Raw genomic sequence first — 18,644 nt, 5'->3', positions numbered from 1 at the left:
GGCATAAACCGCCAGCTAGCAAGGCACTCCTAGTCGCCATGGAGGTCGGCCGAAGAGTAGCACAGCCAGCCGGTGAAGGTCCCCATCCAGATTGCAAGCAGTTCCAGAACTAGCAACCTCCCGAACCGCGCAGCCGATCACCAACACAAGCCAGAGGGCGCGCACCATGCAGCACAGCCCTGGCCACCACCCCGCCGCGCCAGCCCGGCCGAAACCGGATGGCAGAGTCGAGCACCCGAGGCCACCTCCACGGGACCACGCGAGTGAGACTCCAGATCCACGTTGACGGGGGGGGGGGGGCGTCGAACCGCGAGAGGGGAGACGTCGGTCGCCAAAATGGAGCGGATCGAGAGGGTGGAGACTCCCACATCATAGAACGCGCGGGCGCACAAAGGATCTCCCCGCCGTCGCCATCCGCCGGGCGGGCTTAGCCTGCCGGCATCTTCCGGCGGCGGTGAGGGAGGAGGAGACGCAACGAGGGGGCGGCGGAGGCGGCGGGCTAGGGTTCCGCCCGAGCCGCCGCAGAAGCGACGCAGACGTTCTTTCTAGGGCAGGGTGGGTTCTTACTGATTTCTCTTGGTTGCGGTGGCGCCCGAGCCACGCAGGAACTATGATATTTTCATAAACCAGTGTATTAACTGATGAAAACTCCAATGTCCAAACAGAGCATAAATTGATAACTCGTACTCCCTCCGTCTCACTTTACACGGCATGTGCGTAGTTTTAGGATGACAATTTAACTTAAATATATATTATATGTTATGAAAAAAATTAGAAACTACATTCGCTTAAAAATCTAATAATATAAATTTTATGAAATATAATGCATATTTAGAGCAAGCCCAACGCGTCGACCCATTTCGTCCACGCGTCTGTTTGGGTCGTGGCGGATAAAAAAATCGTCCCAGCGTGCCGACCCAAACGGATGCGCATCCGATTTTCGCCCCATCGGCGTATACGAGACGGATGCGCGTGTTGCACGCCAACTACACCCGCTGGCCTCCCACTCGATGGCAAAGCCTCCATCGTTTCCCTCCACTTTCCCTAAACCCTCCCGCCCGCGTGCGCTCTGTGCCGCTCGCCATGGACGATAACCTCGATGCCGCCGCCAGTCTCGCCTCCCTTTCCTCGTCCAGCATCACGACTGCCCCCTCCTGCAAAGGTAAGCCTCGTGCCTCCCGCAAGACCGCCACCGCACCCAAGAAGAAGAAGGAACTGACGTCCGAGGAGTGGGCTAGGGAGTCTGCGAAGAGAAAGAGCTGAAGGCACACGCCCATCGACCTCAACGCCACACCAGTAACCGGTGGCTCGTCATCCGGTGGGTCGAGGAAACACGCGTGGGAGATTTCAGTCCACATGCTCTCCGACGCCCGCAACCTGTTCGACGGAATGCCGGCGGCCATCGACGACGAGAGGGCCAACCGCTTCATGCAACGCATCATCTTCGAGGGTGATGCGGCGGCCGCAGGCGGTGTTGTCGCGGCTGCGGTTGGATACGATCCTGAAGAGACCCAAAGCTAGGACGGTCGAGGCGGGCCGTTCGCACCGTCGACCTATGACCAAGCTGGCATGCAACCCGCGTTCATGCAGAATCAGGTCGTCCTTGACCTGGACGGCTTCCTGCTCGACCACGTGTTCCGGGATGACTACAGCCTCAAGGAAGAGGATGAGATGGACATCGACGGGGAGCCTTTGTTCGGGAACGAGCTCACCAACCAAGCCGTTGTGGTGCCGCGGAAGCGCAAAAGCAAACGGACAAAGGCATACATGACAACCGAGGACAAGCTCCTTTATGAATGTTGGAGGGACATTCTGCAAGACCCCAAGGTCGGCGCCGAACAAAAGGCATCAACCTTTTGGATTCGTGTCCATCATGAGTTTCACGAGCGCTAGAAGTTTCCGTCGTACCAAATACAAAGCACGCGTGGATGGGTTTCTATTCCGAAGCGATGGAAAATGATCCAACAAGAATGCAATAAGTTTTGTGCCACTTATGAGAACATCAAGGCACGCTCCGTGAACGACATCGGCATGCAAGACATAGTATATACATGCATACGTCCCTCCTGAGATGGAGGCGGACAAGCAAGTCAAGATGCTAGATGTCGAGTCTGCCAATGTCAAGACCAAAACGAAAGAAGTGGCTCTCGCTAGCATAATGATGAAAATGAAGATCATCAAGATGGATTATCGGCAAAAAAAAACATGATTCAAGAAGATGCAGATCTCGATACTCAAATTCCACAAGTTGCAATATAAAGCAGGCGGTCCATCCATTTGGGAACGTGGTCGACCATAAAAAGACGGTGTAGCAGTGGAGTGCTGAACTATGCATGATTACGCGTTATCGGATCATGGGAATCAGAATTTCTCGATCGGCATGCATGTGAATCATGCGTAGTTCAGCACTCAACTGTCGCGCTCGAGAATGTTACGTACACGTCCTAGCTCGCACGCGGGTAGTGGAGCGCTCTGGAATATGCCACTACCTCTTACTGTAGCTACCGCGCACGCGCGTGGGCCTTGTCCGAAGGACGCCGGTGCGCGTGGTCGGTTGGTGGCGCCGCGCCATGTATAAATACCGTGCCCCGGCGATGGCAACACGACTCACTCACCAGTGTCACCACCACTTCACAGCTGAGCTGAAAGCAAAAGCAGTCGTAAGCAGGCGAAGCGGAGCAAAGCAGTAAGCAGCTAGCACTGTTCGATTCGCTAAGCTAAGCAGATTGAAATTTACCAGCACGAGCTCCCATGGCCAGCTTCGCCGCCCAGCTCCTGGACGTGTTATACGACCTCGTCGAGCGAGTCGCCGGCTACAGCGCCCGCGCCGAGGACGACAAGGGTACGTAAACACACACACGTGCATGCGATCGACACTCTGAAAACGGCGCTCCTCAAGTTCTGGGTATTATTGTGCTACGAGTAGTTGCTAAGGATTCGTTATGTGTGTGTCTTCCAGCGCATGCAGATCTACAGAAGCGCACCATGTTGGCAACTACGGAGGCTTTCCGGACAGAGGAAGTTGTCGAGATCCGGTCCAGAAATCACCCGGATGTATCAGGAGGGTCAGGCGCACAGGTCAACATGGATGGTATGTAGAGCTAGCCTCTACGTACGGTAGAGATATACATAACGGCCGTGTGATTTGGCAGAGCCTCCAGATGCTGCGGCGCCTGCTGGTGTGTTCAGAACTTCAAATAACATAAGCTGGTGTGTGTGTGTGCCCCAGTAATGTTTCAGTTTGTTACAATGTCCTTAATTACTATCGTATCTTGCTAATTGCAATGTTAACTTCCTGATCGAGTTTTGTGTGTATTGTTCTCGCGCGCTTGTAAGTTGCAAGGCTAATAGAGCAGTAAATTGATGAGCAGGCTTGTTAATTTTCTACTGATCAAGTGTTTGCTTTCTCGAAGCCTACTTTCTGCTAAATGTTTTTCTATTTAACTGCATGGTGAAATGAAGGACATGGATGCTCGTGAAGACAAAACTAAGAATTGAAAAGATGATTGCATCTTTGTTTTTGCGGGAGTAAAGAGTTTTATTTCATATGCATAGGATTACAATCGAAAAACACCAACTTCTCAATACACGAAGTTCCACACTCAGGTCATACAATAGTAGTTCTCTCTATACGACTGTACCGATCTGCTACCTTATTGGCTCGTGCTTAATTTTTTATGAAATAAACTCACACCCTATTAGAAGATGCTTAATTTCTGCTATCAGGTGTCCGTATACAGACCGGGACAAATTATCACCGGTTAATGTTGTCAATGCCTCCGAGGAGTCCGATTGAACTAATAGGATGATTAGTATGTTGCACCGGCAACACCATACCTTGCATTAGAGCATGCAACTCTGCCTTGAGAGCATCGTTGCAATTAAATAAACACCGATACGCTGTAAATTTTTTGCTTCCATCAAACCTCCTCAAGATCATTCCAGTCATTGCCGAGTCATCTTTCGAAGAGAACGCTCTATCCATGGATAGGGCAACCCGGTCCACGGGCGGTGGAGGCCATGGCAGTACGTGAGAGGTCCTCCTGGCTTGGACGCTCAGATCATCCTCCTACACTGGCATTTTTCCTTTAATAATATCCTCAGTGCTATATCGCCTGGCTAGATCAAGAGAGCTCATTTAACTTTGAGGTAGTCAGCCGAAACACTTGTTGACAGTGTATCCTTGCCATGCGACATATCTGACCGTGAGGACCATATCCTTTAGATAAACATTATCACATTATCTCGTTCAGTTTCTCGGCAATTAGAGAGAACATTCAATGATGAGGCGGTTTCAAAAAAAAAACTTCGGGAAGGAGGTTGAAATCTCCGCCTCTACACCATTGTGATGCACATAGTAATATTTAATAAAGTTGATGCTAGGCAATAAAATCAAAGTCACCTATAAGTGGAGCAATATTATAGGCAACAACAGTAGAACCATTACAAAATATTAATTTCGCACGTACTCCCATCAGTCCCTTTTTACTCTGCATAAAAGATTGGTCTCAAGTCTAAAGTTTGATCAACTTTATAGAAAAAATATTAACATATACATTACGAAATCAATATCATTAGATGCCTCATCAATTTAATTTTCATATTGCATAACTTTAGTATTGTAGAGGCCAGTATATTTCATATAACTATGGTCAAACTTAAAGTTTGACCTTAGACAAATCTTATACGCGGAGTAAAAAAGGACCTGAGGGAGTACGACTAAAAAGACTTATTCCGCAACATCGTCTTCAAGTATCCATAAACAACCTTACCCCATCGTCTACGTCTGGCTAAACATAACTAGGACAAGGACTTTCATCATGATTGTTAAGACCAATCACACAATACTGGCACATCAACAAGCGATGCAATTTTGTCGCAGCAAAGCCCAACAAATAAAGGTTGGAACCGTAATTTTGAAACATGAAACGGTATTCCAATCACCATCTTAAGGATAGATCTTAGAGCATCTCCAGTCGCGCCCTCAATAGTCCCCTCCCAGACCAGTTTTTGCCGTCGGTGGGGAAAAACGCCTCGAGAGCGTCGGCGCTATTATTTGCATGTGACAGGGCCAACCCACCCACGTGCATGCCTCTCACCCACTTCATCTCTTTTTTCCTCTCATCTTTCTTGTCTTCTAGTGTTGGGTGGGGGCATGGTTGGAACACCCCCCCCCCCCCCATGCCAAAATTTTCGCCGGCATGACCCCAACTGGCTGAAAAAGTGGCTCCTGTGGGGGGCCAACGAGTGGAGATGCTCTTACAAAGTCACACTGGTTAAGTACGTCATGCAAAGCCAGAGTGACCCACTAGAGACGATGTTTGACCCCAAGCTGCCGATTCAGGAAACATTTTTTGCAGCACTCAATCATTTTTTTACAATATTTTTTTGACAAATTGCAGCACTAAAACATCCTCCTAGGTGGTAGCATCATTAGAGAGACAGTTCCATTTCATAAATGCTTGAGTAATGGCAGCATTTATCTTCTTCAAAATGTGATGTTGTAAGATGGTTTCCGCCTGCAGTGTGAACTGCCAAGGCAACTGGAGATAACTTTGAAAAAACTTGTGTGTAATCATGTGTGAATGGCTTAAGTTGACAAAAATGAAAAACGGGATGAACTAAGCTTAAAGAGGGAAGGTCCAACTTATATGTTGCAGCTCCAATTCTTTGCAAGACCTTATAAGGTCCCAATATATACTTATATGCCAATTTAGGAAAAGGTCGATTCACCACAGAAGACTGGGCATAAGGATGCAGTTTCAAGAGTAGCCTGTCAGCCACTTGAGCAGGCGATCCAATCAGTTCTTGTCCGCTCGCAACTCGGTATACAATTCTAGAGCTGAGAAATCTGAGCAAATTTTGGTACATGCCAACTCCACATAATACTGACGATCGGCCAACATTTTAGGCTACTAACGATGGTCCCTGGTCATGAATCTCAATAGTGTTTTCCAAGCTGGGGCTCAGTGTCGTACACCACTATGGATGGTTAAGAGCCAAAAGAAGAGTGACAATTTGTATTATACTAGAGTTCCACACGGGGCAACCATGAGCACCATTTTTTGGAGAATCTTGCACGGCTCAACAAAGATACATTTCTAAATATTTGTTGACATGCTCAGTCTATCTATCAGTTTTAGGATGATAGGCCCTAGTAACATGCAATTTTCTACCAACACCTGACATCAACTCCCTCCAAAAGATGCTCGTAAATACTTTGTCCCTATCACACAACACTAAGAGAGGAACTCTATGGAGTCTTACCACTATGTCAAGGAAACTTTTAGCCACTTGAGGAGTTGTGAAAGTATGGTTGAGAGCAATGAAGTTAGCATATATACTTGGAGAATCTATCCACAACCACCATGATAACATTCGCACGCTCAAATGATGGAATTATCAATGAAGTCCATCATTAAGTTCTTATGGGATACAGTCAACCATGGTTGTTTGCAGATGCAACCTATTCTAAAACTGAGGGATAGCAGAGAGATACAGATGAGAGTTTAGGTTTCAGTCTATTTTAAATTTTAGAGATAAGTCCATTTTCTTTGTTGGTTATCTCTAGGCTACAAGCCAGCTAATAATGACACTACCTACTCGGAGTATCTACACGCACAGAAAGCTAATCCGAGCCCCCATAGGCCTGCGGACACACCCGTACGTGTCCATGGACAGCAACCCGGCAGACATAAAATCTTGACATTTGCAACCACGGTCCCTATTTTAAAACACGAAATCCATGCAAACACATGCACCTCGATCATTTTGGACATACACAGTTTAGTCCACACAAATACAAATAGTTCGTACTTAATAGTACCTAATCCAATATAATTCAAACGCAAATATTGTTCATAGTGCATGATTGCTAAAACTAAAGAGAAGTTTACTGATTTTCATTGTGTGTCCACATATTCTCGACAAGATGATCCGGAAGTTGCATATGCACATGTCGACCTCACATTTGTCGACGCATCTTCAGAAAGTTGGTAATGCTCTCTGCCCCTTGCTCCGGGAGGAGGACCTGAACACCAGGCTTCTCAAAATCACGTGTGCGCGCTTCCCCTTCACCCGCATGCTCAACAATCTTGTTGTGTAAAATTACACAACATGTCATGAGCTGTCAAAGTGTCTCTGGTTCCCACATCATCGAATCTCCACGAATAATACCCCAATGATCTTGGAGCACTCCAAATGCCCTCTGCAGATCCTTTCTAGTTGCCTCTTGCATTGTTGTAAAGCGGTTTATTTGTTGCCATTGGGATTAGATATGGTCTTCACAAATGCGGTCCACTGAGAATAGATACCATCGGCAAGGTAGTATCACATGTTGTAGTTGTGTCGGTTGGCGCTATAGTTGCACAGTGGAGCTTCCCTATCACAGAGTCTCTTGAAGAAAGGAGATCGTTGGAGTACATTGACGTCATTACATGAATCTCGTGTGTGAAAGAAGTTGCCACTGCTTCAGGTATGATGGTGATTGCTTTGTTGTCACCTTGGTATTGCCCAAGCAAACCTTTTGGGTAGTTCTTACACTGTGAGTGCATGCAATCACCTCAACCTAGTATACAGGGGGATCCTCTTGTTCTTCCAATTGCCAACCTTTTTTCTCTGTCCTCCATAGTTGGCTCTCTCGGGTACTTTGGTCCGAACACCTCCACAACAATGCCTGCAAATTGCACCATGGTGTGCAAGATTGTGGTCTCTCGGCATCTTGTTTAGCATAAGAAAGCACCCTGAGAGCATCAGTGCATTTCTGGAGACGAGAGCAGAGAAGTTATCCACAACAATCCTTCCTCATTTTGAAGTTACCATCATATTTCTGCATGCCTTCCACTTCCCGCAAGAAAAAGTTTCTGCTCATACGTAGCAACCACGATAGGAAGTTTCATGGAATATTGGGATAGCTGTGAAGTAATCTGTGTACAGAAAGCATGCACCGGAAACCGTATGACATAGAATCAATCTCCGATCCTTGATGGAACTCTTGAAGTTTAGGACATGCTCCTCTACCTTCCTAAACTCCTCTTGGATGCTCATCATCATTATATTTTGGCAGCCTCCTCTTTCGAGTCTAACGGAGTGATGAACTCGTTGAATATGAATTTTTCAACATCATCGTTTCCATAGCCATGCCGAATCCATTAGTGACCTAGAAGTAATTAATGACGGAAAGAATCAAAAATTGTCTTGGACATTTCATCAAACACGTAGAGTGTAGGGTGAAAATATGAGGGAGTTTGATGTACCGGGACGGTGTCTGATGGACGCAACCTTGTCCGGTGAAGGCCTGGTCGACGACATTGTGCGTTAGAGCGACCGATGGCGAAGCCCTGAATGGAAATGGCGGCAGAGCACTGATACCGGCGAAAGCCCGTCCCCGGCTGTGTTGAGCAGGGAAAACAGAGAAGAGAATAGTGCTAATCGCGCAAGAAAAGGGGAGACGGATATGCGTGAATTAGCGCGGACCCCAACGATCAGTCCGATGGGGCGAGCGCGTGAGGATGTTTCCATATTTATCTCAGATTTGATCGGATATGAAGAGTATAGGTCAGTACATACGTTTGGACCGGCTATGAAAAAATAGGTTAGGTGACTTTTTTTCGTGCACACATTGAATTGACAGCTTGTTCGGAAGTTAGAGTCGGGTCAGGACATGTACAATGATGATATCTTAGGAGTGTCGTGTAGGATAAATGATGAGGTGAAGGAAAGAGAACTCATAAGAAAAGATTTGTCTTCTCTTATTTAAGAGAAAACAAAAGATGACCTCTTATCATAATATGTCTCACCATATTTTTAGGAATAGCTAGTAATTGAGGATAAGGCTAAGAGGTAACTCATTATAAGATATATTTTTTGTCATCTCTAAATTACATACAAGATTTAAAATTAAATCATCTTATTAACCATTGTACATGTCCTCAGGGTTCAGTTGTAGCCCCACACGCCCACCCACGCACCCCTCGTGTTAGGTTCACATGCTTGACTCATTTTTTTTATCCCCGCGCGACTCGAAGGAAATGAAGAGGAAAGGGTGCTCGGTCACAAAACTGCTCATGTGACCCCGGCGATTTGGGAGATCTAACAATCCGCACAGATTGCCATGCATATGCACATTCTACACTCCAAGTTGACGATGCAATTTGCTATTGAATAGTCACCTTGATTGTAGTATCAGGCCCCCTTTGGTTCAAAAAGAGTGAAGGAAATACTGTATATTGGAATAGAAAATTGCCATACTGTTCAAGCCTTTGGTACAGCCTCCTGGGAGAATAATAACCCTAAAAGAATGCGATCGGGAATGTGCACCAGAGATAGATACACACACACGCGCGATGGCCGGGCCAGATGCCGAGAAATTCTGATTCTCTCTGTCCGATAACGCAAGGGAATCTGAACCTCCTCTACGTCCCAGCTCGCACGCGCGCCGCGTGGGCCTTGTCTGAGAAGCGCGTGCGCGTGGTCGGTTGGTGACACTCACACTCGCCGTCGCCGTGCATAAATACCTCGCCCCGGCGATGGCGATAGCACTCACACTCACACTCACCAGTCAAAGCAAGTAAGCAGAGAAAGCAACAAGCAGGGAGTACTAGCCGTAGCCGAAGGCGTTAGCATCTAGCACTGCTCGAGTAGCTGACGAATTACCCAGCAACAGCTCCCATGGCCAGCTTCGCCTCCCAGCTCCTGGACGTGTTCTACGACCTCGTCGAGCGCGTCACCGGCTACAGCGCCCGCCCCGACGACGGCGAGGGTACGCACGCCGCTCTGAAAACAGCGGCTTTGCTCATGTTGCAGTCAACATTATATTGTGCTCCGTCGTTGCTAATGACTTGCTATGGGCGTGCGTGCTTTTCCGTCTTGCAGATGCACAGAAGCCCGGCAAGTTGGCATTTGTGGAGAAGTTTCAGACCGAGGAAGTGGTCGAGATCAGGTCCAGGAATCTCCCGGTGTCGGGGGGCTCAGGCGCCCAGGTGAACCTTGACGGCATGTAGTGATGTAGAGCAACCTTGCGGCCTCTGCTAACAGTTTTCAGACGTAGACATGGCCGTGTGGTTCTGATAGCCTTAATATGGTGTGCCGCCAGGCGTGTTCAACACTTCAGATAATAAAACTGGTGTGTGTGTGTGTGTGTGTGTGTGTGTGTGTGTGTTCATTCCAGAAATGTTTCAGTTTGTCACGTCCTTACGACTGTGTGTTGCTATCTGAACTCCATGATCGAGTTGTGTGGGTGTTGCTATCTGAACTCCATTATCTTCTGCGAACCTGTTGAGTGTAAGTTGTAAGGCTAATAAAGCAGTAACTTGATGAACATGTTTGTTAACTTTGTACCGATCAAGTGTTTGCTTTTCTGAATACTGTCAGATTGGTTCCTTCTCTGTTTAACCAACTATATACGCAGTGAAGAAAACATGGATGCTCGAGAAAACCAAAAGGACAGAAAAACAATCAATTGGATGTGCGGCGAAGCTCGCGTGTTTTTTTGACACCATACCTCTTGATTAGCGTTCAGTGGTAGTTGCATCATCTATTTGAAGGAAAATGGTAGTATTGGCTAGTATTGGGTGTTTCATCCATCATGTAGGCAACCTAGCAACTTCATGAGCTAACATGGTTGTCTTCACGAGGGCAGTGCTCAATGGAGAACTGCACAAACTCGCGGCACAAACAGTCGCCGTGAAATGCAGCCGCCACATGCATGGCACGACGGGTCACTCTCATTTATAGCCAGAAAATGGAAACATCCACCATATTCAGAAATCACAATATTCAGACTGTCGCTGAAAAGACAAAAACAACTATATATTACTACTCCTTCCGATTCAAAATAAATGCCATGGTCAGATTGCGCCTTATTTGAATCAGAGGGAGTAGTGTAGTTATAAAGTGCAACTAAACTAGTAGTTACAAAGTGCCATTGCCTGCTTACTAAGATGAAGTCATGGAGAGATCAATGATCTATCTCAGAGCATTGTCATCAGGCGCCTAAAAACTGCTTCACGCGTTCGTTTTTTAGACGTCGGATACAGAAAACGTGTTTCAGTAGAAACTCTAAATAGAACACGCACAAGTGCAAGCGCTGTAAATTTTGAGCACGCTGGCTTCCGAGCTGAATTATTGGGGTGTCGGATTGCACGCGCTAAACGCTGTAAGTGGGGCCGTCGAATAGGGCGCCGTGTTTTTATGCACTGTTGAACAAAAAAGTCTTAACGTGTCATGCTATTGCTATTTCGACGCTGTAAATAAAATTTAAAACACGGCACTGCCGCGCGTACGTTGGAGATGATCTTACAACAAATGAGACTTAGGGAGTACAGAAAGGAAAAAAAGAATAACACGAATAAGAGTGGAGAAAACAGAGCAATAGAGAGAACAGAGGGCGGGAAGAATGGTCAAACATGGACATTCACGTGCATCCTTCCGCGGCGACCGCATGGCTATGAAGCTGACTCGTCTGCCTCCGGTCCACGGCACAGTACACACACACGCACACCAGATACATCTCCTTGCAAGTTGCAACCCGTGCCACACATGCTGAAATGGCGAACCCTCGTGGCATCCACACATGCCAGCCGGGGCATGTCACGTTGAAGACACAAGGGGAAAGGCGGGCTACTGGCTAGCGAGATCGCCCATGTGACCCCAACCATTCAGGACAACGCTCCGGCCATGCACAGGTCACCGTGGGTATAATTTGTAATTTTATATCGCCCAAAGTGTTTAAGTTGACTGAAATTTGCTTGTCCAATGGACTGCACAAATCCGGCTCGTCCGCGTACGCATGTTTGTAAACGCATCCAAACAATCCTTCATATTTTATTCACCGCATGCACATATCTTATATTCGAACTTTTAAATTCATGCAAAATGCACGTCGATCGCATATACTATCGTCTCACGTAAAGTTTAGAATAGTCGTCATGTGCTTTCACTCCGTTTATAATGCGCAAAAACAACGGTTTTGCATGCAAAAATGATGACGAAATCATGGATCATCCAAGAAAGTTGGATTCGGAACAAAGTAATCCTACTGCAATAGTTTTGCTCTGGATACCCTATCTTGATTGGTCACTCTTCTTTCTTTGATTGAACCCTTGAAATTGAGAATATGCTTCACTTGCCGGTCAAATTTCTTTTGCATGCTCATGAGCATGATCATATCCATTTCTTCACCTGAACCCGAGGATTTGAAGAAATCATCATGAATTTTTTTGTCAAGCACATAAGTGTGAGATCGGCTCGGCTCATTCCGGTAACCCGCGACGCACGCGTTATGACGAGGCGGACGGTGCAAGAGGAATGCACGGGAACCACTTCTCTTCTCAAACTTGAATAGTATGTGGAAGAGAATCCCTTATAAGAAGGTTGAGCTCCACTTTCACTAGGAGCAGGTACTAAACTTCCCACCACCTAATGACCCGACCCACATGGGCCCTTAGATGTTAGATGGGCCCAAGGCCCACCCTATGTTTCAACAATCCCCCACCACATCTCGAGGGCTCGTTGTGTTGTCTTCTATTCCATTCGCTATTTTGGTATATCAGTATTTTTAGTAGAAACAAGTTACAGTTGAACATCCACCTAATACAAGTAACTACACTCTTTCACAAGTGAACAATGGACTATGTCTTGAATTGTTTGTTTGATGGAGAGAAGTTTCACGAATTATCTTACCAGCACTAGACTGCCAAAGGTTGATATCTCGGGTGAGGCATATTATTCACACTCCTCGTCTATAAATGATTTAAGTAGAGATCACTCGTTCTCATAGACGGTGACAACCAATCGGGCTCATATAGGTGTGTTCCTCCAAAGATCGCTCTCTAGGATAGTGATTACTTTCTTTGGTGATCTACAAATGGAGCAGAAAGGATTCCCGCTTTTTTCCATAGAGGAGACCCTGAACATACGAAAGGACTGTGAACTTTTAAGCTAGGGTCTCAAACAAGCTTTTTCTAAAGGATTAATTCCATCATTTGACCGGATCGTAAACCATACTGACACATGAAGAACACTTATAACAAAAATAGGCATGGGTATAAGATCTTAATGTTTACAGTCATATATTTGTGAAGGAACCAAATATAATCTTAATTTGTGTGCTGAAAATCACCCATCAAGATGTGCTTGTTACAAACCGAAGTGAGGAATGCATCCAAATTACATCATGACTGGCACACATCGTGTATCAAGAGTCAGCTGTCCAACCAAAGACCATATCCGTCGCGCAGGGTTGCCTTAATAATTAAGATTGCAATAATCACGCAAGAGCATTGCGAGTTTAACGACTACACCTCTTGAATCCCGAGGGATAGGTTTCATGTTACCATACTAAACATTTCAGTCACCGGTGTTCAGAATAAAACTTCACAGTTTCCTTGCCTTTAACCTCTTTGTGGCTCGTTCTCCATGATCATGTGTACCTGCAGGGATGAAGAATGCGGACGAGACAAGAGACATCTACAAAACAGTTTTATTTCACACACACGAGACGTTAATTCAAAGCACTTCCATTGATCCCCACAACAAATTCATCGGGTTGCAAGGCTCTTGCCCCACCCCATAACTTACTAGACTACTCACACATGGACATCAGATCACACGAATAACATATCATGAAGATAGATTGATTGATTGACACGAAGAATACTCCGTGCCACTGTATGTTTCGTAGTACACTTAACTTCTGGGTCAAAACTGTTGAAAGGTCGGGCAGACATCACAACACACACCGTCCAACTAGAGTCGGGCCACCTCGGGGCGTGCTCGGCCTTTATGAAGCCGAGTGTTTGGTTTATCTAGCCGGCGAAAGTCTGTCGTTCGTAAATAGACAAACACAATGAGTTGCAGACCATTTAAGAGAAATGTATGTGTATTGATCACTATATTTGGTTTCTTGAAATAGTTCACTTAGATTTCATTTTATATTTCAAATATTTTGCTTAAATTCTGACTTTTAGTCGGTCTCTCCGTGGAAATTCACTTAATTTCTGGTTTTTTGTTAGACATGCTGACCGTGGTGTTGCTTATGATCTTCTTGGTTGCAATTTCAATTACTTAGCTTAAGTTTCGGGCTGAAGTCTCATGTCATCAAAATTAAATCTCAAAAGAAACCTATATATGGACAATGATCATTGTCAAGGTAAATAGAGATGCAATATGAATATAATCATTTGTAATGCTTCAAACAGTTTGCTTCACTTCCATTTTATGTTTCAAATAGTTCACTTAACTTCCATACTCCAGTTGGTCTCTGCGCCAACGGGTGCAACGGGTCATCTTCTTCGAATAAACAAAGGTTTTCGTTATTTTTCCCTATAGTACACAGTAAAAAAATGTGGTAAGACCATCCGCACTACATGATACCACCACCATAGGCAAACATAATCACCCGAGACCGAATGTTTGACAATCGACACCGTTGTATGACCACTCGACGTCACTCCGAAGAAGGTATGTAGACATGGGGAAAGTTGGGGAACCATTATTCATGCCGCCAATGCTGCCCAAACTTCAATCGTGAGAAATAAATCAAAGATCCTAGACGACCCAAACTGAACACAAAGATCAACGGTCTCCCACCCGCTCGCCATTATAGAGACCGATGGCGGGAAGAGAACCTCGACGACTCCGACAGGTAGATGGGAAGTGTTGGTCACCTCCTATTTGCCAAATCCCGAGGAAAAAGCTTTGATAGGTTGTGTATTTTCTTGTAAGGAATGACTACGTGTGAATTTCACATCTTCTTGATATATACACTCAATGTGTTTCCTAAAATAATATGCCACAAATTGGAAACTTCCCTTTATTTTCTCTCCAAGCATAGCACATTTTTCATAATTGGAAAACTAAAAATGTTAATATAAATTTATTATCCTATGTTTACTAATAATAAAAATAAAATAACCATTTATCAATTTATTGTTGAGAGACAACTTTCTGGTCCATGGTGAAGTGGCTCCTCAATTTGTTGTTTCGAGGGGGATATGTGTCTCATTAGGAGATGATAGATGGCATTAGAATGCATCTAGTGCACACAATTAAAATGGTACATTGTATGTAGTTACTACTCTGACATGTATAGTACGTTGAGTTTGTCCAAGTTGCACTGCATTTTTTGATTTCTCGAATGCACACCCTCTCTTAGACAACATGGTATTTAGAAGCCACAATCTTGTTTAGAAAAAAATAACATATATTCTTAAGGTTGTCAGAACAGAGATACAATTTTTGTTTTACCAAGTATTGTGCAATTGAGACAACATGTAAAGTTTTGAATTCAAAATTTCTATATTAGTATGTCGTATAGATAGAGATGAACAAGGCAACCAGTAATTATTTAACATGTTTGTGAGACTAAATGTATTCCTGCCTATTAAGACATAATTTAAATATATTAACTCAATTCTCAAACCACCATATTAGATTGGATGGCTACGATTGCCTACACCCAAATAGCTAACTCGTAGTGTTGATTTAGTTGCAAATGATAACCAAAAGAATTGGATAAACATTATGACATGCATTTAAAAAAACTTTGTTGGATGTGGATGAACTCGCATAAGAATAAATACTGAGCCTAGATAAGGATGTCAATTAATTTACTCGCATCACATATATTTGACCAAAAATTAAAGGCGCCCATAAGTTTTGCATTTTGATGCAAGTTTTTGTGCTCATTAATGACTTGGTAATTTTCTGCTAAGGTTCGCAGAGTAACATGAGACTACCCATAATGAGAGTAACATAGGTAGTAACATAAGTGCCACCTAAGCAAAAAGTATGATGTGACAACTAATAAATGAGAAGAGGGAGAAATTAAGTAACTTGGCATGTTACTACCTCTATGAGGCTGGCCATAGAGGGGAGTATCATATAATAGTATTATGCATATAATACTATTGTATGATACTACCTTCATACTCCCTCCTTTCCGATTTATAGGGTTCATCTCAAAATTTTCAGATTTTCATTATATTAGGCTCATTTTGAGTCTAATAGAGTTAAGTGCTTTGAGTCCCACGCCATATTTAATTCATAAAGTTTACAGAAAGGAGATGAGTGGCTATGCATGCATCGTTTTTTACATCCATCATGCAAGTCCACTGAGAAGGAGGATGCTACATTTATTGCCTTGAAAATTGAATATGTGAGAAATATTTCATTGGTTAGTTAAAACTAATGTCATCCACTCACAATTCACCTTGGTTGATGAGATTTTAGATTTCAGCCCTATAAACCGGAAAGGAGGGAGTAATGCATAGTATCATAAAGTAGTATCATAGATGACCTTATTTATTGACATGCATGACACATAGTAGCAAATTATTTAACATGTTACGGTATCTACCTATGTTACTCTAACCCTCTCTCTCATCTTTAATTGTGTGCCACATCAGCATGTTTGATAGTCCCAAGTACATGATACTACCTAAGTTACTCCCACTATGGCCAGCCTGAGTAACATAGCGGATACCAAGACAAGATGAGTCTATAGTGTAATAAATGATAAGCTCAAAGTTACTACGTCTATGTTACTATCCACTGTGGAGGTAGTAACTTAGGCTAGTAACATATATATGCTACTACTCTATGTTACTCCTCATTGCGAATAGTCTGATGGCCTTGTTCTGCTAAAGTGTGTTTTTGCAGAGAATCCGCCCCAAAATGCTTTCTAAATTTGGGTCTAGTTTAGTTGGACCGTGCCTGGGCAATAGCCCTGCCTGGTGTGGACACATTTTCTGGTTGTTTTGCTGCCTGGCCAGGCAACTTAATTTAGATGAGAGGGCGTTTGGTTACCACCTCGCCTGGATAGTTCATTATGAATAAAAAAGAGTCTTACGCCTTGCCCTGGCTCACGAGCACATGTAAGATGAACATTTCTATAATTAAAGAATTAAAGGAGCCCAGGCAGCTGCAGTGTTCGCCAGGCGCTCCAATTCTTACGCCTGGCCCAGGCGAACTATCGCCCTGGCTTGACTGTCCAGGCTAATCACTTGCATGCAAACCCAGGCCAGGCTATACCAGGCATCTTGAGGACCTGAACCAAACACCTTACATGCAACGTCGAGGCACGTCCCAGCCCAGGCGAGACTTTCCCTGGACGCGAACCAGACTAGACCTTGATGTTTTGATCTTCTATAAAAGTATAGCCGGATCTAATTCCGGTTTAGAAACATTTTGAGATCTCACACTTGTCCTACCATTGGGGTCGACGACGATAGAGTATAACGACCTACCGCAAAATTTTAAAGCGATGTGAGTAGACGGTGGGAACGAATTGATCTGCCGAGAGGCTGCGATCTGATCATATGTAAGGTATACAGCGATAGCCTTGTACTGATTGTCCTTTCGTTCGGCTTGAGATGGTGATAGCCCAGCAGTAGTAGTACGTACTCTCCTTCCTAGCCAACAGTTGTAGATTTATTTTTATTTCTTTGCGGGTGACAGTTGTAGATTACGGGCCCGTATGGGAGCCAGGAGCCGTCGACCTCGCAAAAATTTCTCGAAAATGAGACGTCACCTCGCAAACATACGATTCAGGAATGGGTGCTGCATTTTCACAGGTTGCTGACAAAGCCTTGCCCCCTGCCCATGCCCATGAAACGCAACATCAGATAGATACCAGGGCATGGGGATGTCCGATCAGCCAGCCACGGCCCTATCCAGTATCCACCACCCAGAAACGACAGCTCTTGCGGCCTCACATTTTTTTTTACCGATTACCACTCACGGAAATCCCAACAAAATTATCAAGGCGCTAGTGACTATAGACTACTGACTATAGATGAACATGCAAAAAAAAAAAAAATCTAAGCAACGCATGGTTAGAATAAATAAAAATGTAAACAGCATATATATACAAGCACTCGATGTCTGATCAAAGACGTGGTGGTTTGTCATATTTATATTTCATCATCCAAATTTGCACTTCCCAGAGCAGGGATGGAGTTCTGGCTCTCAGATAAGCAGTACAGCATTTTAAAACAGCTTTTAATAATAAATAAAGCAATATAAATCTTGTATTTTTTTTAAGTACTCCTTCCGTAAATTAATATAAAAGTGTTTATAGACTACTAAAATAGTAATCGAAGCATTTTTATATTAGTTTGCAGAGGAAGTACTGTTTTTTTCCTTCTTCACAAACCATCATATTTGTCAGATTTTACACAGATCACATGTCTAATTGCCCCAGAAATCTGATATTTACACCCGATAACCATTTTGCGTTTCCGGGGCCGTTTTTGCGAAGAAAGGTCAAAGACTCAGGCCCTGTTTGGAATGTCGTTTTACTTTTACAAATGTAATATTTTACAGAGGTATTATGCCGGTCATAGTATAGAATGAGCTGAAAACTAAACCGATGAATTTAGGTGTATATTATTTTTACAAGTGTATTTAACAAAAAAAGACATCCCAAGGCCTCAGAGATTATACAACCAGCAAAGGCGCACCGTACGATGTGGATCGTAGGGAAGAGCTGTCCCCCGTGATCCTATCGCTGGAGGGCGACATCTGTGTCCGGGAACCCCGCCACGTCCGTTCCCATCCGTCGGCCCACGGCCGCCGGAGCTTGCGTGTCGGGTAAGCACGCGGTTACGTGGATGCCCGGAACTCGCCGGAACGCGACACAATTC

The 18,644-nt window shown here is 44.6% G+C and overlaps 1 long non-coding RNA gene across 1 annotated transcript; it reads left to right on the top strand.

Annotated features, from left to right (window-relative positions):
- Positions 1-2,620: 2,620 nt before the first annotated feature.
- Positions 2,621-3,315, top strand: LOC123431106. The gene is made up of 2 exons (XR_006623035.1): positions 2,621-2,842; positions 2,960-3,315. It is a non-coding gene; the product is annotated as an uncharacterized LOC123431106 (long non-coding RNA).
- The last annotated feature ends 15,329 nt before the right edge of the window (positions 3,316-18,644 follow it).

The sequence above is a fragment of the Hordeum vulgare genome, chromosome 2H, assembly GCF_904849725.1.
Source record: "Hordeum vulgare subsp. vulgare chromosome 2H, MorexV3_pseudomolecules_assembly, whole genome shotgun sequence".
In the NCBI taxonomy this organism is placed as follows: domain Eukaryota; kingdom Viridiplantae; phylum Streptophyta; class Magnoliopsida; order Poales; family Poaceae; genus Hordeum; species Hordeum vulgare.
Note: the sequence above shows the minus strand (reverse complement) of the source record. Positions and strands in the feature narration are given on the sequence as shown.